This window comes from Mustela nivalis (genome assembly GCF_964662115.1).
Source record: "Mustela nivalis genome assembly, chromosome: 7".
In the NCBI taxonomy this organism is placed as follows: domain Eukaryota; kingdom Metazoa; phylum Chordata; class Mammalia; order Carnivora; family Mustelidae; genus Mustela; species Mustela nivalis.
The window spans coordinates 55742312-55768174 of record NC_139026.1 but is presented as its reverse complement, the minus strand read 5'-3'; the positions used below and the strand labels follow the sequence as shown (position 1 = coordinate 55768174).

At 42.0% G+C, this 25863-nt stretch overlaps 1 long non-coding RNA gene across 1 annotated transcript; it reads right to left on the bottom strand.

The window, feature by feature from the left end:
- Positions 1-331: 331 nt before the first annotated feature.
- On the bottom strand, positions 332-25568 carry LOC309869636. Its single transcript, XR_014314297.1, has 3 exons — positions 25360-25568; positions 10359-10428; positions 332-486 (listed from the first exon to the last, which is right to left on the bottom strand). It is a non-coding gene; the product is annotated as an uncharacterized lncRNA (long non-coding RNA).
- Between the last annotated feature and the right edge of the window lie 295 nt (positions 25569-25863).

The following is a 25863-nucleotide window of genomic DNA, read 5'->3' as shown; positions in this document are numbered from 1 at the left end:
AGAGCCACCGAGGTGTCCCTGAACACTTCTGTGACAAGATGCGTGGGTCTTCCTTTGCCAAATGATTTTGCAGCACCAGCTGTGTGTTCTAGAATTCAGCTGAGTTCTGACACTATGTACCTGGATAGAGCATCAGATCCCACGGGCTAGGTTCTCAGTCCCACAAGAGTGCCCCTGCCATGCCAATAACAAGTCCAGGTGGTTGCCTGTGCTTCTAACTGGCCGGCTCTGAACCAGCGGATCCTAGGACATTTCTTTGAGTTTGATTACTTTGCAAGAACGGCTCACAGACCTCGACATTTTATCTACTTTATTACCAGTTTATTGATGGAAGAGATGCATAGGGTAAGCTGTGGGAAGGGGTGCGGAGATCCTGTATCCTCTTCACAAGTTCCACTTGCCCAGCGGTACCTCGAGGTGTCCACCAACCCAGAAGATCCCACCAGAGCTTCCAGCTTTCATGGAGGCTTCATTGTAGAGGCATAACTGATTAAATAAATTAAATTATTAAATTATTATTAAATTATGGGTTAAGTCCATCTCTGACCCCTCTCCTCTTCCCAGAGATGGGGGGGTGCGGTGGGTAACATGGATCTGAAGGGTGCAACCCTCCAGTCACAGGGTTGCTCCTTCTGGCAGCCGGCCCACACTCTATGGTTATCCTGGGTCTTAGGTGTAGTTGAAAGGAGCTTTTTGTGAATAACAAAACACACCTTTCCGTCTCTTATTCCTTAGGAAATTCCAAGAGCTTCTAAAGCTCTGTGCCAGGTATGGGGACAAAGACCAAATACATGTTTCTTCTTATAAATCACAATATCTTACCTCCTCCACCCCATAAAATGCTCCCTCAGACATCACTTCCTCCTTGAAGCCTTTTCCAGTCACCCCAACAAATGTGACCTCTTCTTTCCTTGATGATGACCCCTTCTTTCCTTGACATGATGCCATGTCACTCGCATGCCTATTTTTTCTACCTTGTCTCAACATCACACTAGATCAGCAGGTTCCAGTGAGAGAGACCACCATGGCTACGCTTCTTTACCCTCAGAGGTGTGAGCAGGGGCTTAGTGCAGAGGCCAAGTTGAAACAATGCTAGTTAAAGGAAATGGAGGGATTGGGGCAGGAGACGCAACTTTGCCTTTCTTTACATTTTTAGCTTCCCTTTCATCTGCTCCTTTTCTCAACAAATATTTGAGCATCCACTCAATGCCAGGTAAATGCTTGTTACTGAACATATAGCAATGGTCAGACCTGACAAAAATCCCTTTGAGGTGATCCACAAACAGGTGAGAGCGCTAGGACACAGGATGGGGATTCGTGCTGTGAGGAAAAGTGAAACAGAGAAAGGGGGAGAGAGTCTGGGGGCAGGGCCAGGGAGGCCTCCCTGAGAAAGTTCCATGTGAGCGCAGTGGGAGCTAGCCCTAAAGCATCCCCAAAGATTCCAGGGTCATTCCCCGAAGAATGCAGGGAAGAGCATTCTCTGCAGTAGAAATGGCCAGTGCAAAGGCTCAGTGTATGGAGTAAGTGTGGTGTGTTGGGGAAACAGCTGGGTGAGAGGGGTAGAAAGAAGGAACAGTATATGCACTACCATCTCTTTTTCTCTTCTACCTTCACTGACTTCTAAGCGAGGCTTACCATCATGGCAGACTGAAGCAATATTAGCAGTGCCCAGGGCTTAGAGAGATCAAACACTGGGTCCCTTTCCCTGGGTCTCACTCAGTGGAAGGCATACCAGCTCTGGCTAAATAATATAATAAGAGGCCCATTTTCTCTGAAAAAAAGTCCTCATTTGCCAGTTAATTGTATTGCTAACATAGCATTTGGATGGCTGCCTAGCTTTCTGTGGCTGTGGCATTTCAGCATCCTGTCCCTGTGACTGATTCCCAGGTGCAGGGGAGGCAAACAGAAATCAGATAGGAACAGAAAACCCAAAGGGAGTGGCAGAAAGCTGGGCAGCCCAGCTTGGGGCAGTGAGCACACCCATTCACTCAAGAGAGCCTGGAGCAGCTGAGTCCAATGGAGGAGGCACCCCCGCCCCCCACCCCGAGCAACCCCGGGCTGTTGCGACACGTGCTGCAGGACATCGTGTCGACATCTGCCAGGCACTAACTCTTGTGTTCCCTCTTTACAGTATGAGGGAAGGTCTCCCAAGTGGCCTGCCCTGCCTGTGTTTCTTTAACCTTTGACTTGTCTGGATGTGTCTTTATTCCCACTCTCCTTCATGCTAATGGTTTTGCTGCAGAACCATACATCGCTGCCTCAGAAGTTCTGGGAGCACCAAGCTGAGGATCGCTCGTGTCTTGGGGTCAGTGTGTGTAGGGATTCTAAATCAGCCTTCTCAGAAACTCTGGCTGGTCTGCCGACAGCCCTGCTTCCTACTGAAGTAGCGTGCTGTTCCTTAGATTTAACTTTCTTATCCAGCCTCCAACAGAGAATGCACCTCGGTTTCCCACCTCACTGCTTCAACTGCCTCAATACTGAGGTTTCTTAGCAGCCCTGGGCATTTTCCTGTTTGCCTTCATAGTAGCAATAACTGGACGAAGCAGGAAGGTGTGCCGCCACCTACTTGTGTCAGCTGGTCCTCGCCATGCTGAGGTCAGGGTGTAGCTACGATGATTGTCCTATATGGAAGAAACTGTTAAACAAACGACCATGTCATCTACTCCGGTCTTTGTATTGATCATTTTTATTGTTATGACGTGAATGTACATTTCAGGGCTAACTGAGAAGAAAAAGCCAAGTATGTTATGAGCACTTTCTGAGGGGTCTTCCTGACCCCTGTGTGACCCCAGGCAGCGGGTCAGGTATTTTCCATTTTTAGGCTAAATCAGGCAGGAACACTGTGCGGTAGGTATTATTGGTCTCGTGCCTTCCATGGAAGGAACAAAAGTTGGGTGAGGGTAAGGAACCCTGTTTTCCATAGCTACACAGCTTTGGTGACAGCTGTGAGGTCCATCTGACTCCACAGCTCGTGGGCTCCTACAACCCCCACTGCTCCTGAATCTGGAGAGGGAAGAAACCTCGCAATGTACCAAGCTCTGAAATTCCAAGTTGATATGAAAAACAGCATGCTGGAACTCTGGGTGAATGGTCGCCCTGGTAACGGGGCCGCTTCCTGTGGAGTGTGCCAATAGCACACTGGGGGCTGATTCCAGGTGTGGGCAAAGCAGCTCGGTGTCCAGAAACAGTGCAAGACCATGAGAAATAAAGGACCCCAGGAGTTCACGGGCAAGGTCATTCACTTGAAAGTCTGGGTCATTTTATTTCCCTTCACTGAACCTCTGGGTGGTGTGCCAAATCGGGCGTGGATGGCAGCACATGGCCTTGTACTCTCCTCCAGATTCTCAGGCCACAAATTATCTTTCTTCACAACTCAGCTCACTCTTTTCCCGGGTACATAAATAATCCAGGCCTCTCTTGTACTAAGAAATGTCCTTCTCCATTTCTGGGTCCACTTATAGCTACAATCTCATTTAATTCCCATCAGAGACAAGTCTCTGGAAAAAGCAACCATATCCTATTTATTGAGAGAGAACTAGAAGAAAGAGAGAGAGAACTAGATGCCATTCACTGGACCGGGTGGCTCATGTAATTCTTCTCAGGACTACCCAGTCCTATCATCATACCCATTCTACGGACTGGTAAAAAAAAGGTGACATAACCTACTAAGGCCACATAAGCAAGGAGTGTCAGAATGAGGGTTCAAACTCATGTCATCTGAGAATATAAGTTTTATGAAAAAGGATTTTCATCTTTTTCTCGTTGACTGATATATCCCCAGGATTAGACGAATGCCCCAGAGTGGATGTTCAATTGATATTAGCTGAGTAGATGAATCTATCATTGGAGCGTCCCCCTTAATCACTGTGTTATGCCGTCCCTGCTTCCTTTCCTACTGTTGCAATGCTGGGCTGCCCTTTCTTGCCACCTGACTTCCTCCTCACCTCCCTACCCCCTCACCCCTGAACTTGCTCTGAATAAGCCAATGAAACACCTTCCTGGCTTCCTCTGTATTATGTGACCATGGAGAACTACTTGTTCAAAGTCCCTTTCCTTGGTAGTGTTAAGTAATAAAACTCTCCTCCCACCTCCCTGGCAGGTTTCAGGGATTTTTTTTTTTTTTTTAAAACTATGTGTCTTCTCTACAGCCCATCTCTTAAATATTGGGAGGCCTGGCCTTTAGCCCCCTGATTTTTACTACACACACACACACAGTCACTTACACCTAAATCCTTATATTGCCAACCCCAACCCACAGTTTCCAAATATATGGCTGTGAGCAAACCAACGTCCAAGCGCCAGGATAATATTTCTGCCTGTCTGTTACATGCTATACCCGGAGGTCTCTTGGTGGCTTCAACTAGTCCCTCCTCCATACCTCTTCCTTCTCCTGCAACCCCTCCCTACCTTAGCAGATGGCACTACTATCTGCTGGTGGTCCAAAGCACATCCAGGTACAACTGCCCTCACTGAATAGTCAACCACTTCTGTCCACTTGACTGGCTCGGGGCCCTCAAGCCTGATCCTCGTCTTCACCGTTCTTCCGGTGTAGCCCTGGAAGCTACCAGTTATGGGTGGGAAGCTTCCGGTTTCCCCACCACACCCACACTGCATCCCTGTCATCTCTTTCAAATGCTGCACTATATCGTTCAAGAGCTGAAAATTCATTAATTTGAGCTCCCTGTCACCTACAAGATGGAGTCTAAACTCCTTGCATCCCATGGACACTTCTTCATCAAACCCTGCCCACTTTCTGGTCTCGTGTCCTGTCAACTTCCGGCAAGCACCGGCCATTCCACCGAGGTGCATTTTATTAAAGATGCCGTGATATTTCCTTCAGCATGTCTTCTACTCCTTGGTACATTCTCTCCCCTTTCTCTCCACCTCACCCCCATCTTCCCCGGCTCCTCCCACATCACATCCTTATTACTCAGCAAGACTCCGGCCCAGGGTCCCCACACCATCTCCTCTGTTGAGATCTTCCCTGATGTCTTTCACTTCAGGCACAATTATCCTCCCACAGTGGCTGCAACATTTCTCCTTTCTGGCACTGTGACACCGAATTTTAAAACGAAGTCCGGGACCAGACATCTTTGCGTTAACAGGGCCCATCATGAAAACTCAGCACGCTGCTTAGTTTTTCACTTAATGAATCTTTTCCAGATAAATGAGTTGGTAAGTCAGTAACTAAGAGAAGGAATGACTGAGAAAAACTGGATTCAGGGCTCTGGTTACCCAGAAGTTGCTTAGTCAGTGTAATAAGAATGAGTAAAGATCCTTAGATAGGAGAACGATTTGGCTCAGAGACAGTTGACTTCTCTGAACTTAATTATATTTCTTTTTCAATTACAATTGTCTTAACTAAACCTCCAGCAATGCTGTAGCTGGGTTACTTGTAAACCTCAGAAGGGAATATGTCATTTAACTTATGCTCAGCGCTGTGTAATTAAACACCAGCTTCAGCGCATGTCATTTCCCGTGTATGCCTGTTACCATGCTTTCATTTGTAAAGAAATGAACGTTGGGCTGGTGGCCGTGGAGAACTGAAGGATTGAGTCATTCATCTATTCCAGTCAAGGAACATCAGCAAAACACATCGGTTTAGAGCACTGTCCCTCAGCCTGGGTCTCAACCCAGTAATAAGTTGTGAAATCAGTTTAAGGAGTTATGTCTAGCCTTTTTAATGAACTCAAGCAGAACAAAATCAAACAGAAAAGACCAAAGAACATTCTCCACAGTGGAATGAAAGATCAGTATTAGTATGTGAAACTTTTGTTTAAGGTGCGTGTGTGTGTGTGCATGTGAGTGGGTGCACACATGTGTGTGCACGTGTGTGTGTGTGTGTGTGTATGTGGTAGGTCCTACTATAATATTTCTTCCTGTGGGTCACCACCAGATAGTTAGAAAATACTGGTTAAGAGGGTGAACTTTCCTGAATATTACTGGTAATGAGCTTTGTTGCCAGCCCCCTGGGAGACACTGGACAATTGCTTAACCACTCTAAATGTTGGTTTTCTCTTCTATAGAATGAGACTAATAACCTGCACTTCTTAACATTATTATGAGTATTAAGTGTGTTTAAAACATGTAAAACAGGTACTTGGAATAGTGCTTATCACAGAGTGAGAAGTATATGGATTTTAATGGTATTATCATTATTATGATCTACGATGAAGAACTATACTAGAAGAGAGAAAGGATTTGCAGAACACTGGCTCATAGATACATAGGAGCACAAATTCAATATGAGAAATAGAAAATGATATTCCTAATGTGTTGAGTCATTAATTCAATTGAACAGACATTTATTGAGCATCTACTACACAGTTCCTATACTTCAGAGATTAGATTCTATATTCATACTACTTCTACTCAAAAGAAGTCACAAGGCCAACTGCGGACAAGAATACCAAATTGTGGAGTTCTGGTCCTTGAGCACTTAAAACATAGTGTAGAAGCAAAGGTGTGAGAACAAATGCCTCACTGAAAGGGAATATATACTAGATACTATATTGATGGTCTAAATAGTGCCACAAGAGAATGAAGAAAATTCTGGCTAAAGACATCAGGGTAGAGGAAGAGGGGAGTAATAAGAAAGGTTCTTTTTGAAAATGAATATTATTTAAATGAGAGAAACAGAAAGAAAAATATCCCAGGCCAGGAAAAGGACATGAGCAAAGGTATGGAGAAGGGAGGTTGAAATGCGAATTTACAGAAGGAGTCTGGTGTCAACAGGAGGACTATAGGAGAGAAGAATGGAAACAGAGGAAGAATAGGATTTGCTGCCTTTGACCTTGTGGTCACCAATATGTGCATCTTCCTCAGGATTTCTTTTTTTCCAGCATCCAAGCACCTTGTCCCATGCTCCCAGCTGAATTTCTCTTCCACTGCCATTGCAGCAAGGTTTTGACCTAGAGTGGTCTTCCCATCCACTGAACCTGCCACTTCTCCCACTCTCTCTGACTCTCACACATCTCCGTCCTACATATGTCTGAGCCTCACCTTCACCTTCATTCCCCCACAGACACCATTAACTCCTTTGGCCTCTTCCCTTTCCTGGCAACTTGCCAGGCAAAGCCTGAGCCTCGTTAAACCAAACTGTTGCCTACTCTGTGCCTGCTCCCTAACTGGTGATCTCTTTAAAACAAACAAACAAACAAACAAACAAATAGCATATTGTGCTGTTTCACCTTAATTCATGATTACACATTTCAATTGGCATCAACACTGATAATGAGTAATCCTATATTCTTCCATAGTATTGCTACTTCTACATTCCCCCAAATGACTGTTTTATACTTGTCTGTAGAACTAGTGCACACGATTGTTTTGTCACTTACTGTGTTAAACTCAGTGTGCCTCCGTTTCCTCATCTATACAATGAGGATAATAATAAAGCCACTGTATAGGATTTTTAAGAGAATTAAATGAACTAATGAGTAAAGCATCTGTGTGCTGCCTGATACGTACAAGTTCAATGGAAATAATTACTATAATTATGGTTCTCCTCTCTTCTTAAAGACCATATATCCTTAGCTCTCTTCCTATTCATTTCTTAATTAATGACCTTCCCTCATACTTTATTTGGACAAAAAAGCAATTGGACAGCAATTCTATCTCTCTTTCCCCAGTTGTACCACCTTTCTGGTATCAGTACCATTGCCCTTTACACTCCCTTCCTGCTCTTTCTGGAACCACCACTTCTCTTGTGCTCTGGACCTATCTCCTCTCACTTCCAAGGACTTCAGCCCTGCAACACTTTCCACTCTCTCCTGCTTTCATTAATATTTCCTCTCCACTGAATCAGACTGTTTTGTACACAGACCTGCTCCGGTATCACTTAACTTTGAGAGAAAGCACAATTTTCCTCTCAAGCACTACACCTCATCAACTACTCTTATTGCACTTCTCATCTACAGAGCAAAACTTCTTGAAAGATGTTCTTAAGGTCGCTTTCTCCATTTCCTGTCCTCATAGTCTTTCTTCAGTGCTCCTATCAGGCTTCCAGTCCTACTACTCCGCTGAGACTACATTTGACCTAAGTTGCCGTGACTCCCATGTTGCTTCTGTTTCTGTATTTCTCTCCTTAACATTCCACACAGTTGATCATCTTCTCCATTTGGAAACATGTTCTTATTTGGCTTCCATGATACCTTTCTCTCTTAGTATTCTTTTCCTTCTTCACTAGTCACTTCCTTACAGACAGCTATGCCGACTCTTCCTCTCGTGTTCAATTCAAAATATCCTTATGTCCAAGCTCTTGGCCCCAGGCCCCCTTCTCTGTTCTATATGCACACTCTTTCTAGGTGGCTTCACCCCATCTCATGGCATTACCTATGCTGCATATCCACTTTATCTTGAACTTTACTGCTATCTTGAATTTTTTCCCCCAACTTAGCTGCCTATATGAAATATTTATTTATTTGGCTACTTCATTTGAAAGTTTAATAATTATCTTAACCCTAGCATGATGGACAGAGAACTTCAGATTACCTACCCCATCACTTGCCACTGCTTGAAACTTGCTGACCTCAATAAATAGCATGTAGTTGCTCATGCCAAAAAAATCTGTCAAGTATTTTTGGTTTCTCTCTGCCCTTCACCACTACATCTAAATCATCCAATCCTGTCCTTTCCATCATTAGACTATATTGCAAATCAACCCATCCCCTCCATCTCTACTGCTCCTGCCCTAATATAAGCCAAGGAAATCCTTGGCATTTTCACCCTATCTACAGTTTATTCTCTACAGAACATGATTTTTAAATTCACAAATCAGATCATGTAACCTCCCTTTTTTTTTTTTTAAAGATTTTATTTATTTGACAGAGAGAGATCACAAGTAGGCAGAGAGGCAGGCAGAGAGAGAGGAAAGGAAGCAGGCCCCCTGCTGAGCAGAGAGTGTGGGGCTCGATCATGACCTGAGCCGAAGGCAGAGGCTTTAACCCACTGAGCTACCCAGGCACCCCTGTTACCTCCTGTTTAAAAACTCCTCCAATTGTTCCCTGCATCACCACACTTGAACTAGCAAATCAACTAACTCAGTAGACTGACCAACTGATCCTTCACTGAACTAGCCTCTGCCTTTCCCTCCAACCTCATCTGAGAACACTTGTCCCCCAGCTCTTACACTCTTCTTGTGCCAGCTCTTTTTGGTTTTTTTCAGATTTTTCAAGGTCTTGACGACCTTTCTACTTGCTGTTGTCTCTGCCTGAGATGCTTTTCCAGCAATTCTCACAGGGCTGGCTCCTTCCTATCCTTAAGTTCTCAGGTTAAATGCCACATCCTCAGGCCATCAAATTATTCCACCATTCCACTTTATTCTAATCCTCTTTATGGCACTTAATACCAATGTATTTATTTTTTTGATGTCTGCCTCCTCTCTGCTCCCCATTAGAGAGCCAGCTCTATGCAAGTTCTTCTGTCTATTCACTGCTCATCATACCAACAGTGCCTACAACTAGCACATTCTTGGGATTAAGTAATTTTCTTGCTGCATAAGGGAGAAGCAATGGCTTTTGAGCTTTGGAATTTAGGTTCCACGGGGGCCATAGCCTGTTGAAAGGAGTACTATTCTCCCACCCTTCAAGCCCCAGCCTCATCAGCCACAGACCAAACCCACAGAAACCATCCTTGCATCCTATTGCCTAGTCGTCGTTCTGCCTCAATACTTCTCACCTAGATGACTTTGATTACCTTCTAATGATAATCTCTGCCCACATTCATTCTACATGATACCACCCCTGATCCAGTCTATTCTACATACCACCATCCATCCTTTTAAAATTCCACTGTCAGGGAGGAGCAAGATGGTGATGGAGTATGAGACTAAATACCATTGGGTCCCAGGAGTTCAACTAGATAGTTATCAACCATTCTGAACACCTACAAACTCAACAGGCAATCAAAGAGAAGAAGAGCAGCAACTGTAGGGACAGGAGAGTGAACACCTTCTGGAAGGTAGGACGTGCAGAGAAGTGAGTCCCAGGTGATATACAGGAAGAGAAACAGCAGGGGGAGGCAAGCTCTACTGGCAAGCGGTAGAGCAGCAGAGCACAAAATCAGAACTATTAAAAGTCTTCTCCACTGAGGGGTGTCACTCCAGAGGCTAACCTGGGGTGGGGGGCGGTGGAGTCCTCTTAGGGACAATGTGGCCTCAGGACCCCAAGGGTCACAGAAAGACCGGGGGTACCTGAGAGCAACAGAGCTCCCAGGTATCAAAGCAGGGAAGCCACTGCAGAGACAGAGCCAAGGAGGAGTTCTCAGCTTGTGGGTTACCTTAAACCATGATTTGGACACAGTTGGGTCACTACTCTTCGAGCAGGGTCCCCACAAATGGCAGAACCAGGGAGACTCACCTTTCTTCATTTGGAGGAGTGGCACAGGAGCGGTGCAGGAATCTGCTGGGTTTGGAGACTCCAAACAGGGCTGTGCTCAGAGACAGAAACACTCGGTCACAGACTGGGTGAGCTCGGAGTGTGGCCAGAGACCAGGGAGATGGGAGTGATTGAGCACTTTTCCCCTGAGGGCACACTGAGGAATGGGCCCCAAGCACTCAGCTCCTCCAGGCTGGAGACTGGGAAGCCACCATATTCATTCCCTTCCTCCAGTGCTCTATGGAAAGCGCTCAGGGAACAAAAGTTCCAGAGGGTGACCTGAACAGATTCCTTAGCTTGGCCCCTGGCAAGGGTGGTGCAATTCCGCCTTGGGTAAGGACAATTGAGAATCATGGCAACAGGCTCCTCCCCCAGAAGATCAGCAAGAGCATCCAGCCACGACTGAGCTCACTGATCAGTGAGAACTGTGGAACTCCAGAGTTAAGGGAAAGCAACACATAGAATTCACGGCTTTTCCCCATGATTCTGTTTTTTAAAAAAATTTTTTAAATTTCTTTTCACTGTCCTATGCAATATGTGCCCTCCATAATACCCACCACCAGGCTCACCCAACCTCCCACCCCTCTCCCCTCCAAAACCCTCAGTTTGTTTCTCAGAGTTCACAGTCTCTCGTGGTTTGTCTCCCTTTCCAATTTCCCACAGCTCACTTCTCCCCTCCATCTCCTGATGTCCTCCATGTTATTCCTTATGCTCCACAAGTAAGTGAAACCATATGATAATTGACTCTCTCTGCTTGACTTGTTTCACTCAGCAAAATCTCTTCCACTCCCGTCCATGTTGATACAAGTTAGGTATTCATCCTTTCTGATGGAGGCATAATACTTCATAGTATATATGAATCATATCTTCTTTATCCATTTATCCTTTGAAGGACATCTTGGTTCTTTCCACAGTTTGGTGACTGTGGCCATTGCTGCTATGAACATTGGGGTACAGATGGCCCTTCTTTTACCTACTTCTATATCTTTGAGGTAAATACCCAGTAGTGCAATTGCAGAGTCATAGGCTAGCTCTATGTTTAATTTCTCAGGGAATCGCCACACTATTTTCCATAGTGGTCTTTCAAAGTTAAGTTTTTAAAATTTTATTTTCTTCTTATTCTATTTCTTTAAATTTTTCCTCTTTCCCATTTTAACCATTTTTAACTCTTTTATCTTATCAATACCTTTATAAAAAATCCTTTTTAATTTTCATTGTCATAGTCATAATTTTGTCTATCCCTTCATTGTATTTAACCCTATTTTTTGTATACATACGGATTTTTCTTTCTTTAAAATTTTGGAATACAGTTTCTTCTAACAGATCAAAATATATCCTAAATCTAGAGCATGGCTTTGTTCTAATCTCCAGCCTGATCACATTCTTTCCTCTTTTTTTTTTTTTCCTTTTTTCAACCAACTTCTTACCTTGTCAATTCCTTTTTTAGAATCTTTTTGGATTTTCATCTTTACAGTCATATTCCATCCCTTCATCATGTTTATCCTTATTTTTTGTATATATATGTTTTTCATTCTATAAAATTTTGGAAGGCAGTTTCTTCTAACAGACCAAAATACACCCAAAATCGAATGTGTGGCTGTGTATGTATGTATGTGTGTGTGTGTGTGTGTGTGTGTTTTCTCCTTTCTTCTCTTCCTGGTTTTGGGTCTCTTCTGATTTGGTTAGTGTATATTTTTCTGGGGTCATTGCTACCCTTTTAGTATTTTGTTCTCTTATTCATCTATTCTTATCTGGATAAAATAACAAGACAGAAAAACTTACCTCAAAAAAAAAAAAAAAAATAAGAGGCCATACCACTGGCTAGGACCTAATCAATACAGACATTAGTAAGATGTCAGAACTAGAGTTCAGAATGATGATTAACAAGATGCTAGCTGGGCTCAAAAGAAAAGCATGGAAGATATTAGAGAATCCCTTTCAGGGGAAATAAAAGAACTAAAATCTAATCGAGTTGAAATAAAAAATGCTAATAATGAGGTTCAATAAAAAAATGGAGGCTCTTGGGATGCCTGGGTGGCTCAGTTGGTTAAGCAGCTGTCTTCGGCTCAGGTCATGATCCCAGCATCCTGGGATCGAGTCCCATGTCAGGCTTCTTGCTCAGCAGGGAGCCTGCTTCTTCCTCTGCCTCTGACTGCCATTCTGTCTGCCTGTGCTCACTCTCTCCCTCTCTCTCTGATAAATAAAATCTTTAAAAAAAAAAATGGAGGCTCTTACTGCTAGGATAAATGAGGCAGGAGAGAGAATTAGTGATATAGAAGACCAAATGATGGAGAATATAGAGCTGAGAAAAAGAGAGATAAACAACTACTGGACCATGAGGGGAGAATCTGAGTGATAAGTGATGCCATAAGATAAAAGAAAATTAGAATAATTGAGATCCCAGAAGAAGAAGAAAGAGAGAAGGGGGCAGAAGGTATATTGGAGCAAATTATAGCAAGAATTTCCATAATTTGGTGAAGGGAACAAGCATCAAAATCCAAGAGGCACAGAGACTCCCCCCCTCAAAAATCAATAAAAATAGGTCAACACCCAACTAATAGCAAAACTTACAAGTCTCAGTGATAAAGAGAAAATCCTGAAAGCATCTCAGGACAAGAGGTCTGTAACACACAATGGTAGAAATATTAGGTTGGCAGCAGACCGATCCATAGACACCTGGCAGGCCAGAAAGGACTGCCATGATATATTCAGAACACTAAATGACAAAAATATGTAGTCAAGATTATTATATCCAGCTAGGCTGTCATTGAAAATAAAAAGAGAGATAAAAAGCTTCCAGGACAAACAGAAACTAAAAGAATTTGCAAACACCAAACAAGCCCTACAGGAAATACTGAAAGGGGTCCTCTAAGCAAAGAGAGAACCTGAGAGTAACAGACTAGAAAGGAACAGAGACAATATGCAATAACAGTCACCTTACAGGCAATACAATGGCATTAAATTCATATCTTTCAATAGTTACCCTGAATGTAAATGGACTCAATGTCCCTAGTCAAAAGACATAGGGTATCAGAATGGATTAAAAAAAAAAAAACCCATCAACATTCTGCCTTCAAGAAACTCATTTTAGACCAAAGACACCTCCAGATTTAAAGTGAGTGAGTGGAAAACAATTTACCATGCTAATGGACATCAAAAGAAAGCTGGGATGGCAGTCCTTATATCAGATAAATTAGATTTTAAGCCAAAAACTATAATAAGAGATGAGGAAGGACAATATATCATACTTAAAGTGTCTGTCCAACAACTAACAATTTTAAATATCTATTTCTCTAACATAGGAGCAGCCAATTATATAAACCAATTAATAACAAAATCAAAGAAACACATCGACAATAATACAATAATTGTAGGGGACTTTAACACATCCCTCTCTGAAATGGACAGATCATCCAAGCAAAAGATCAACAAGGAAATAAAGACTTCAAATGACACACTGGATCGAATGGACATCACAGATATATTCAGAACATTCCATCCCAAAGCAACAGAATACACATTCTTCTCCAGTGCACATGGAATATTTTCCAGAATAGATCACATCCTGGGTCACACATCAGGTCTCAACCAGTACCAAGAGATTAGGATCATTCCCTGCATATTTTCAGACCACAATGCTTTGAAACTAGAACTCAACCACAAGAGGAAAGTTGGAAAGCACTCAAACACATGGAGGCCAAAGAGCATACTACTAAAGAATGAATGGGTCAACCAGGAAATTAAAGAAGAATTGAAAAAAATTCATGGAAACAAATGAAAATGAAAACACACCTGTTCAAAATCTTTGGGACACAGCAAAGGCTGTCCTGAGAGGAAAGTATATAGCAATGCAAGCCTTTCTCAAGAAACAAGAAAGATCTCGATTACACAACCTAACCCTACACCTAAAGGAGCTGGAGAAAGAACATCAAAGAAAGCCTAAACCCAGAAGGAGAAGAGAAATAATAAAGATCAGAGCAGAAATCAATGAAATAGAAACCAAAAGAACAGTAGAACAAATAGATGAAACAAAAAGCTGGTTTTTTGGAAGAATAAGATTGATAAATCCCTGGCCAGACTTATCAAAAAGAAAAGAGAAAGTACTCAAATAAATAAAATCATGAATGAAAGAGGAGAGATCACAACCAATACCAAAGAAATACAAACAATTATAAGACCATATTATGAGCAACTATAAACCAGCAAATTTGACAGTCTGGAAGAAATGGATGCATTCCTAGAGACATATAAACTACAAACACTGAACCAAGAAAAAATAAGAAACCCGAACAGAACTATAGCCAGTAAGGAGATTGAAGCAGTCATCAAAAAACTCTTAACAAACAAGAGCCCAAGGCCAAATAGCTTCCCAGGGGAATTCTACCAAACATTTAAAAAAGAATTAATACCTATTCTCCTAAAACTGTTCCAAAAAATATAAATGGAAGGAAAACTTCGAAACTCATTTTATGAGGCCAGCATTACCTTGATCCCAAAACCAGACAAAAACCTCATCAAGAAGGAGAATTACAGACCAATATCCTTGATGAACATGGATGCAAAAATCCTCACCAAAGTACTAGCCAATAGGATCCAACAGTACATGAAAAGGATTATTCACCACGACCAAGTGGGATTTATGCCTGGGCTGCAAGTTTGGTTCAACATTTGCAAATCAAACAATGTGATACAATGTTTTAATAAAAGAAAGAACAAGAACCATATGATACTCTCAATAGATGCAGAAAAAGCATTTGACAAAACACAGCATCCTTTCATTTTTCTTTTTTTTTTTTATTTATTTTTATTTTTTATAAACATATATTTTTATCCCCAGGGGTACAGGTCTGTGAATCACCAGGTTTACACACTTCACAGCACTCACCAAAGCACATACCCTCCCCAATGTCCATAATCCCACCCCCTTCTCCCAAACCCCTTCCCCCCAGCAACCCTCAGTTTGTTTTGTGAGATTAAGAGTCACTTATGGTTTGTCTCCCTCCCAATCCCATCTTGTTTCATTTATTCTTCTCCTACCCACTTAAGCCCCCATGTTGCATCACCACTTCCTCATATCAGGGAGATCATATGATAGTTGTCTTTCTCTGCTTGACTTATTTCGCTAAGCATGATACGCTCTAGTTCCATCCATGTTGTCGCAAATGGCAAGATTTCATTTCTTTTGATGGCTGCATAGTATTCCATTGTGTATATATACCACATCTTCTTGATCCATTCATCTGTTGATGGACATCTAGGTTCTTTCCATAGTTTTGCTCTTGTGGACATTGCTGCTATAAACATTCGAGTGCACGTGCCCCTTTGGATCACTACCTTTGTATCTTTAGGGTAAATACCCAATAGTGCAATTGCTGGGTCATAGGGCAGTTCTATTTTCAACATTTTGAGGAACCTCCATGCTGTTTTCCAGAGTGGCTGCACCAGCTTGCATTCCCACCAACAGTGGAGGAGGGTTCCCCTTTCTCCGCATCCTCGCCAGCATCTGTCATTTCCTGACTTGTTGATTTTAGCCATTCTGACTGGTGTGAGGTGATATCTTATTGTGGTTTTGATTTGTATTTCCCTGATGCCAAGTGATATGGAGCACTTTTTCATGTGTCTGTTGGTCATCTGGATGTCTTCTTTGCAGAAATGTCTGTTCATGTCCTCTGCCCATTTCTTGATTGGATTATTTGTTCTTTGGGTGTTGAGTTTGCTAAGTTCTTTATAGATTCTGGACACTAGTCCTTTATCTGATATGTTATTTGCAAATATCTTCTCCCATTCTGTCAGTTGTCTTTTGATTTTGTTAACTGTTTCCTTTGCTGTGCAAAAGCTTTTGATCTTGATGAAATCCCAATAGTTCATTTTTTCCCTTGCTTCCCTTGGCTTTTGCATTGTTCCTAGGAAGATGTTGCTGCGGCTGAGGTCAAAGAGGTTGCTGCCTGTGTTCTCCTCAAGGATTTTGATGGATTCCTTTCGCACATTGAGGTCCTTCATCCATTTTGAGTCTATTTTTGTGTGTGGTGTAAGGAAATGGTCCAATTTCATTTTTCTGCATGTGGCTGTCCAATTTTCCCAGCACCATTTATTGAAGAGGCTGTCTTTTTTCCATTGGACATTCTTTCCTGCTTTGTCGAAGATTAGTTGACCGTAGAGTTGAGGGTCTATTTCTGGGCTCTCTATTCTGTTCCATTGATCTATGTGTCTGTTTTTGTGCCAGTACCATGCTGTCTTGATGATGACAGCTTTGTAATAGAGCTTGAAGTCCGGAATTGTGATGCCACCAACGTTGGCTTTCTTTTTCAATATCCCTTTGGCTATTCGAGGTCTTCTGGTTCAATATAAATTTTAGAATTATTTGTTCCATTTCTTTGAAAAAGATGGATGGTACTTTGATAGGAATTGCATTAAATGTGTAGATTGCTTTAGGTAGCATAGACATTTTCACAATATTTATTCTTCCAATCCAGGAGCATGGAACATTTTTCCATTTTTTTGTGTCTTCCTCAATTTCTTTCATGAGTACTTTATAGTTTTCTGAGTATAGATTCTGTGCCTCTTTGGTTAGGTTTATTCCTAGGTATCTTATGGTTTGGGGTGCAATTGTAAATGGGATTGACTCCTTAATTTCTCTTTCTTCTGTCTTGCTGTTGGTGTAGAGAAATGCAACTGATTTCTGTGCATTGATTTTATATCCTGACACTTTACTGAATTCCTGTATAAGTTCTAGCAGTTTTGGAGTGGAGTCTTTTGGGTTTTCCACATATAGTATTATATCATCTGCGAAGAGTGATAATTTGACTTCTTCTTTGCCGATTTGGATGCCTTTAATTTCCTTTTGTTGTCTGATTGCTGAGGCTAGGACCTCTAGTACTATGTTGAATAGCAGTGGTGATAATGGACATCCCTGCCATGTTCCTGACCTTAGCGGAAAAGCTTTCAGTTTTTCTCCATTGAGAATGATATTTGCAGTGGGTTTTTCATAGATGGCTTTGATGATATTGAGGTATGTGCCCTCTATCCCTACACTTTGAAGAGTTTTGATCAGGAAGGAATGCTGTACTTTGTCAAATGCTTTTTCAGAATCTATTGAGAGTATCATATGGTTCTTGTTCTTTCTTTATTGATGTGTTGTATCACATTGACTGATTTGTGGATGTTGAACCAACCTTGCAGCCCTGGAATAAATCCCACTTGGTCGTGGTGAATAATCTTTTTAATGTACTGTTGAATCCTATTAGCTAGTATTTTTTGAGTATTTTCGCATCTGTGTTCATCAAGGATAGTGGTCTATAGCTCTCTTTTTTGATGGGATCCTTGTATGGTTGGGATCAAGGTGATGCTGGCCTCATAAAATGAGTTTGGAAGTTTTCCTTCCATTTCAATTTTTTGGAAGAGTTTTAGGAGAATAGGAATTAGTCCTTCTTTAAATGTTTGGTAGAATTCCCCCGGGAAGCCGTCTGGCCATGGGCTTTTGTTGGTTTGGAGATTTTTAATGACTGTTTCAATCTCCTTACTGGTTATGGGTCTGTTCAGGCTTTCTATTTCTTCCTGGTTCAGTTGTGGTAGTTTATATGTTTCTAGGAATGCATCCATTTCTTCCAGACTGTCAAATTTGTTGGCGTAGAGTTGCTCATAGTATGTTCTTATAATAGTTTGTATTTCTTTGGTGTTAGTTGTGATCTCTCCTCTTTCATTCATGATTTTATTTATTTGGGCCCTTTCTCTTTTCTTTTTGATAAGTCCGGCCAGGGATTTATCAATTTTATTAATTCTTTCAAAGAACCAGCTCCTAGTTTCGTTGATTTGTTCTATTGTTTTTTTGGTTTCTATTTCATTGATTTCTTCTCTGATCTTTATGATTTCTCTTCTCCTGCTGGGCTTAGGGTTTCTTTCTTGTTCTTTCTCCAGCTCCTTTAGGTGTAGGGTTAGGTTGTGTACCTGAGACCTTTCTTGTTTCTTGAGAAAGGCTTGTACCGCTATATATTTTCCTCTCAGGACTGCCTTTGTTGTGTCCCACAGATTTTGAACTGTTGTATTTTCATTATCATTTGTTTCCATGATTTTTTTCAATTCTTCTTTAATTTCCCAGTTGACCCATTCATTCTTTAGAAGGGTGCTGTTTAGTCTCCATGTATTTGGGTTCTTTCCATACTTCCTTTTGTGGTTGAGTTCTAGCTTTAGAGCATTGTGGTCTGAAAATATGCAGGGAATGATCCCAATCTTTTGATACCGGTTGAGTCCTGATTTAGGACCGAGGATGTGATCTATTCTGGAGAATGTTCCATGTGCGCTAGAGAAGAATGTGTATTCTGTTGCTTTGGGATGAAATGTTCTGAATATATCTGTGATGTCCATCTGGTCCAGTGTGTCGTTTAAGGCCTTTATTTCCTTGCTGATCTTTTGCTTGGATGATCTGTCCATTTCAGTGAGGGAAGTGTTAAGGTCCCCTACTATTATTGTATTATTGTTGATGTGTTTCTTTGATTTTGTTATTAATTGGTTTATATAGTTGGCTGCTCCCACGTTGGGGGCATAGATATTTAAAATTGTTAAATCTTCTTGTTGGACAGACCCTTTGAGTATGATATAGTGTCCTTCTTCATCTCTTATTATAGTCTTTGGCTTAAAATCTAATTGATCTGATATAAGGATTGCCACTCCTGCTTTCTTCTGATGTCCATTAGCATGTTAAATTCTTTTCCACCCCCTCACTTTAAATCTGGAGGTGTCTTCGGGCTTAAAATGAGTTTTTTGGAGGCAACATATAGATGGTTTTTTTTTTTTTTAAAGATTTTTATTTATTTATTTGACAGAGAGAGATTACAAGTAGGCAGAGAGGCAGGCAGAGAGAGAGAGAGGGGAGCAGGCTCCCTGCCGAGCAGAGAGCCCGATGCGGGACTCGATCCCAGGACCCTGAGATCATGACCTGAGCCGAAGGCAGCGGCTTAACCCACTGAGCCACCCAGGCGCCCCGGGTTTTGTTTTTTTATCCATTCTGATACCCTGTGTCTTTTGACAGGGGCATTTAGCCCATTAACATTCAGGGTAACTATTGAGAGATATGAATTTAGTTCCATTGTATTGCTTGTAAGGTGACTGTTACTGTATATGGTCTCTGTTCCTTTCTAATCTACCACTTGTAGGCTCTCTCTTTGCTTAGAGGACCCCTTTCAATATTTCCTGTAGAGCTGGTTTGGTGTTCGCAAATTCTTTCAGTTTTTGTTTGTCCTGGAAGCTTTTAATCTCTCCTTCTATTTTCAATGATAGCCTAGCTGGATATAGTATTCTTGGCTGCATGTTTTTCTCGTTCAGTGCTCTGAAAATATCATGCCAGCTCTTTCTGGCCTGCCAGGTCTCTGTGGATAAGTCAGCTGCCAATCTAATATTTTTACCATTGTATGTTACAGACCTCTTTTCCCAGGCTGCTTTCAGGATTTTCTCTTTGTCACTGAGACTTGTAAATTTTACTATTAGGTGACAGGGTGTGGGCCTATTCTTATTGATTTTGAGGGGCGATCTCTGAACCTCCTGAATTTTGATGCTCGTTCCCTTTGCCATATTGGGAAAATTCTCCCCAATAATTCTCTCCAGTATACCTTCTGCTCCCCTCTCTCTTTCTTCTTCTTCTGGAATCCCAATTATTCTAATGTTGTTTTGTCTTATGGTGTCACTTATCTCTTGAATTCTCCCCTCGTGGTCCAGTAGCTGTTTGTCCCTCTTTTGCTCAGCTTCTTTATTCTCTGTCATTTGGTCTTCTATATCACTAATTCTTTCTTCTGCCTCACTTATCCTAGCAGTGAGAGCCTCCATTTTTGATTGCACCTCATTAATAGCAGTTTTTATTTCAATTTGGTTAGATTTTAGTTCTTTTATTTCTCCAGAAAGGGCTTTTATATCTCTCGAGAGGCTTTCTCTAATATCTTCCATGCCTTTTTCTAGCCCGGCTAGAACCTTGAGAATTGTCATTCTGAACTCTAGATCTGACATATTACCAATGTCTGTATTGATTAGGTCCCTAGCCTTCGGTACTGCCCCTTGTTCTTTTTTTTGTGTTGAATTTTTCCATCTTGTCATTTTGTCCAGATAAGAGTATATGAAGGAGCAAGTAAAATACTAAAAGGGTGGCAACAATCCCAGGAAAATATGCTTTAACCAAATTAGAAGAGATCCCAAATTGTGAGGGGGGAGAAAGGGGATAAAAAGAGGTTCAAAAAGGAAGAAAGAAAAAAAAGAAAAATGAAAAAAAAAAAAGAAAAGAATTTTTAAAAAAAAGAAAACACATTAAAAAAAAGAAAATATATATATATTAGATAAACTAGTTAAAAAACGTTAAAAAAGAAAAAGGTAAAAGTTAAGAAAAAAATTTTTACCCGAAGGCGAGAAAAAAAAATAAAAAAGAAAAAAATTAAATTAACTGCAAGACGAAAAAAAAATCACAGGGAAAAAGCCATGAGTTCCGTGATTGGCTTTCTCCTCCTCTGGAATTCTGCTGCTCTCCTTGGTATTGAAACTGCACTCCTTGGTAGGTGAACTTGGTCTCAGCTGGATTTCTTGTTGATCTCCTGGGGGAGGGGCCTGTTGTAGTGATTCTCAAGTGTCTTTGCCCCAGGCGGAATTACACCGCCCTTACCATGGGCCGGGATGAGTAATCCGCTTGGGTTTGCTTTCAGGAGCTTTTGTTCCCTGAGCGCTTTCCGTAGAGTTCCGGAGGATGGAAATACAAATGGCTGCCTCCTGGTCTCCGGCCCGGAGTTGCCGAGAGCCCAGGGCCCCACTCCTCAGTGCGCCTTCAGAGAACAGCGCCCAGTTACTCCCGTCTGCCTGACCTCTGGCCGTGCTCTGACCTCACGGAGCCTGCGACCGGTTCAAGGTAACACTGAGCTGTGAGCTTACTGTCGGTTCTGTCTCTGTAGCCGGCTTTCCTGTTCCAATACCCGCAAGCTCTGCGACACTCAGACACCCCCAATCCTTCTGTGACCCTGCAGGACCTGAGGCCACGCTGACCCCGCGTGGGCTTTGCCCCGGTTTAGCCTCTGGAGCGATGTCCCTCAGCAGAACAGACTTTTAAAAGTCCTGATTTTGTGCGCGGTTGCTCCGCCGCTTGCCGGGAGCCGGCCCCTCCCCCGGGGGTCTATCTTCCCGACGCTTTGGATTCACTTCTCCGCCGGTCCTACCTTTCAGAAAGTGGTTGTTTTCTGTTTCCAGAATTGCTGCTCTTCTTCTCTTCGATCTGCCGATGGATTTTCAGGTGTTTGCAATCTTTAGATAAGCTATCTAGCTGATCTTCAGCTAGCTGAAGTAGTCTCAGCCTGCTACTTCTCCGCCATCTTGACTCCTCCCCACAGCATCCTTTCTTGATCAAAATTCTTCACAGTGTAGGCATAGAGGGTACATATCTCAATATCATAAAAGCCATCTATGAAAAACCCACAGCGAATATCATTCTTAATGGCAAAACCTGAGAACTTTCCCCCTAAGATCAGGATCACGGCAGCACGGCCCACCATCACCACTGCTATTCAACATAGTACTAGAAGTCCTAGCTTTAGCATTCAGACAATGAAAAGAAATAAAAGCCATCTGAATCAACAAAGAAGAAGTCAAACTCTCTTTGCCGATATTATGATACTTTATGTGGAAAACCCGAAAGACTCCACTCCAAAACTGCTAGAACTCATACAGAAATTAAGTAAAGTGTCAGGATATAAAATCAATGCATAAGAATCAGTTGCATTTCTATACACCAAAAGCAAGACAGAAGAAAGAGAAATTAAGAAGTTGATCCCATTTACCATAGCACTTAAAACCATATGATATCTAGGAATAAACCTAACCAAAGAGTTAAAGAGCCTGCACTCAGAAAACTATAAAGTACTCATGAAAGAAATTGAGGAAGACACAAAGAAATGGAAAAATGCTCCATGCTCTTAGATTGGAAGAACAAATATTGTGAAAATGTCTATGCTACCTAAAGCAATCTACATATGCAATCCCTATAAAAATACCATCAATTTTTTTCAAGGGTATGGAACCAATAATCCTAAAAGTTAATATGGAGCCAGAAAAGACTCTGAATAGCCGGAGAAATGTTGAAAAAGAAAACCAAAGTTGGCAGCATCACAATTCCAGACTTCTAGCTCTATTACAAAGCTGTAATCAATAAGACAGTATGGCAGGGGCACAAATACAGACACATAGATCAGTAGAACATAATAGAGAGCCAGAAATGGGCCCTCAATTCTATGGTCAACTAATCTTCAACAAAGTGGGAAAGAATGTCCAAAGGAAAAAAGATAGTCTCTTCAACAAATGGTGTTGGGAAAATGGGACAGCCACATGCAGAAGAATGAAACTGGACCATTTCCTTACACCACACATAAAAATAGATTCAAAATGGATGAAAGACCTCAGTGTGAGACAGGAATCCATCAAAATCCTTGAGGAGAACACAGGCAGCAACCTCTTTGACCTCAGCTGCAACAAACTCTTCCTAGAAATATTGCCAAAGGCAAAGGAAGCGGGGGGGGCGGGGGGGGGGGTAATGAACTACTGGGACTTCCTCAAGATCAAAAGCTTTTGCACAGCAAAGGAAACAGTTAACAAAACCAAAAGACAACTGACAGAATGGGAGATGATATTTGTAAATGACATATCAGATAAAGAGCTAGTATCCAAACTCCATAAAGAACTTGGGTGGCTCAGTGGGTTAAAGCCTCTGCCTTCGGCTTAGGTCATAATCCCAGGGTCCTGGGATCCAGTCCCACATTGGGCTCTCTGCTCAGCAGGGAGCCTGCTTCCCTTCCTCTCTCTCTGCCTGCCTCTCTGCCTACTTGTGATTTCTGTCTGTCAAATAAATATATAAAATCTTAAAAAAAAAAAAAGAACTTATCAAACTCAACATCCAAAGAACAAATAATCCAATCAAGAAATGGGCAGAAGACATGAACAGAGATTTCTGCAAAGAAGACAGCCAAATGGCCAATAGACACATGAAAAAGTGCTCAACATCACTTGGCATCAGGGAAATACAAATCAAAACCATAGTGAGATACCACCTCACACCAGTCCGAATGGCTAAAATTAACAAGTGAAGAAATGACAGATGTTGATGAGGATGCAAAAAAAGCAGAACCCTCCTACACTGTTGGTGGGAATGCAAGCTTGTGCAGCCATTCTGCAAAATAGTATGGAGGTTTCTCAAAAAGTTGAAAATAGAGCTACCCTATGACTCAGCAATCGCACTACTGGGTATTTACCCTAAAGATACAAATGTAGTGATCTGAAGGGGCACGTGCACCTGAATGTTTATAACAGCAACGTCCACAGTAGCCAAACTATGGAAAGAACCTAGATGTCCATCAACAGATGAATGGATAAAGATGATGTGGTATATATATATACAATAAAATACTTGCAACCATCAAAAAAAAATCTTGCCATTTTCAATGACATGGATGGAACTAGAGAGTATTATACTAAGTGAAATAAGTCAATCAGAGAAAGACAATTATTATATGATCTCTGATATGAGGAATTTGAGAGGCAGGGTGTGTGGTTGTGGGGGGAAGGATGGGAAAAAATGAAACAAGATGGGACCCTGGAGGGAGACAAACCATAAGAGACTTAATCTCAGGAAACAAGCTGAGGGTTGTTGAGGGATATGGGGAGGTATGGGGTGGCTGGATTATGGACATTGAGGAGGGTGTTTGCTATGGTGAGTGCTGTGAATTGTGTAAGGCTGATGATTCACAGACCTGTACCCCTGAAGAAAATAATACACTGTATGTTAACAAAAAAAATCTTTATCAATCACTTATTACAAAAAATAAAAAATAAAATAAAATAAAATTCCACTGTCACCATATTGTTCTCTTGTCCCAAATCTTACAGCTTTCTGATTTTACAGAATAAACTTCAAAATCCTTAGCCTGTGCCAAAGAACCTTTTACAATGGCTGTGAAAGCTACCTCTGGATACAGAAAGAAATACTAAGTGTCTATAGTTCAGCAGCTGGAACACTTCTGAAATGAGTTATGCTCCCTTTCCTTTGCAGCTTGAGCAATTATTAAAAATGTGCAGCTGAAAATTCAATGCCAAATGTCCCAAGAGTAGTATCTGCTGCCCACCGTACCAGAGCTCCTGAGCAAGGCCTACAGCAAGCAGCACCCAGGTACCTGAGCTGAAGCCAAGAGTACTTGGAGATGATTTAAGCGTTCCACAAACACAGAGTTCTTCCAAAAACAATCTGGAGTATTTACCAAGGTTCTACAATTGCTTCCTTGAAAAGGCTTTGGTGGGTTCAGTGAGTGATCTAGTGTGTTATGACCTCTCCTTCTTTCATTCTTTTGATTCAAATCAGTCTGGACAATCCTAACAGCCCATTAGAATAAGACTGGGAACTTTAAAAAACAAAACAAAACAAAACAAAAACGGTGACCAGATCCTATTGCATTTGAATTGAATCAGAAGGGGGAAGGGGGGAGGGGGAACCAAGTATTAGGGTTGCACAATCCTGAGTCTAAGTCCCCCTGACACTATAATTGAGAAATGAAAGAGAATGGGATGAGCTTGTAGGAAGGAAGTCTTCAGGGAGTCATGCTACTTCCTAGAACAGTGAATACCAGAATTTTTAAAACTACATGAGTGTGGGGTAGAGAGAACAGAGAGAGGCAGTGGGCATAGCACTAAGGCATTGTGAGGATTAAGGTAAGTAGAATACTGGCTGATATTTGACAGTTAAAATACTACTGGCTGATATTTGACAGTTAAAATACGTAATATTGGACAGCTCTGCTCAAAGTGTACTTACTTACCTCTACTGCAATCTTGTGAAGAAAGTATTATCATGCCCATATTACAGATGAAGAATCAGAAAATTAATGGCCAGCAAAGTCGATATGGGACCCGAACCCAGAATCCAGAACCCAGTCTCATCTCCCACCCCTAGTAACAGCAGCCCCAACAAACAAGCACTTACATAGAGGGCTGACTGTGTACAAGGTGCAGCTCTAAGCATTTCACATGTCTCATCATTCTGATCACATTATCTCCAGTCTGGAGGGGAGGTGCCTGAGGTACCAGCTGGTAAAGGACTCCACCAAGACCCCAGCTCCCTCCTCCAGGAGCAGGAAATCAGAACATCTTCGGCTGTCAGCTGTCTTCTCGGAGACCGATGCTTCTGCTGATCTCCCCCTGGAGACAAGGAATGTGCGCTCATTGGCTTGCCCATTTTCAAGAAAATGCCTGACAGCTTCTTGGCAGTACCACATTTATTATTTAAATGTTAGCCTAGAAATATGTCCTGGAATGCAATGGGGAGTCCACAGCAGACAGGCAGCTAAGAGTATGCATGGAGGCAGAGTCCCTTCAGCCTTCCCAGATGTGTTGCTGCAGTAGGACATTCCCAACTCGATCTCTCTATGAGGGAAGCAGGGCTCTATAGATGTCACTGAAAGATGTCGTGGGCTGTAGTGAGGCCCCT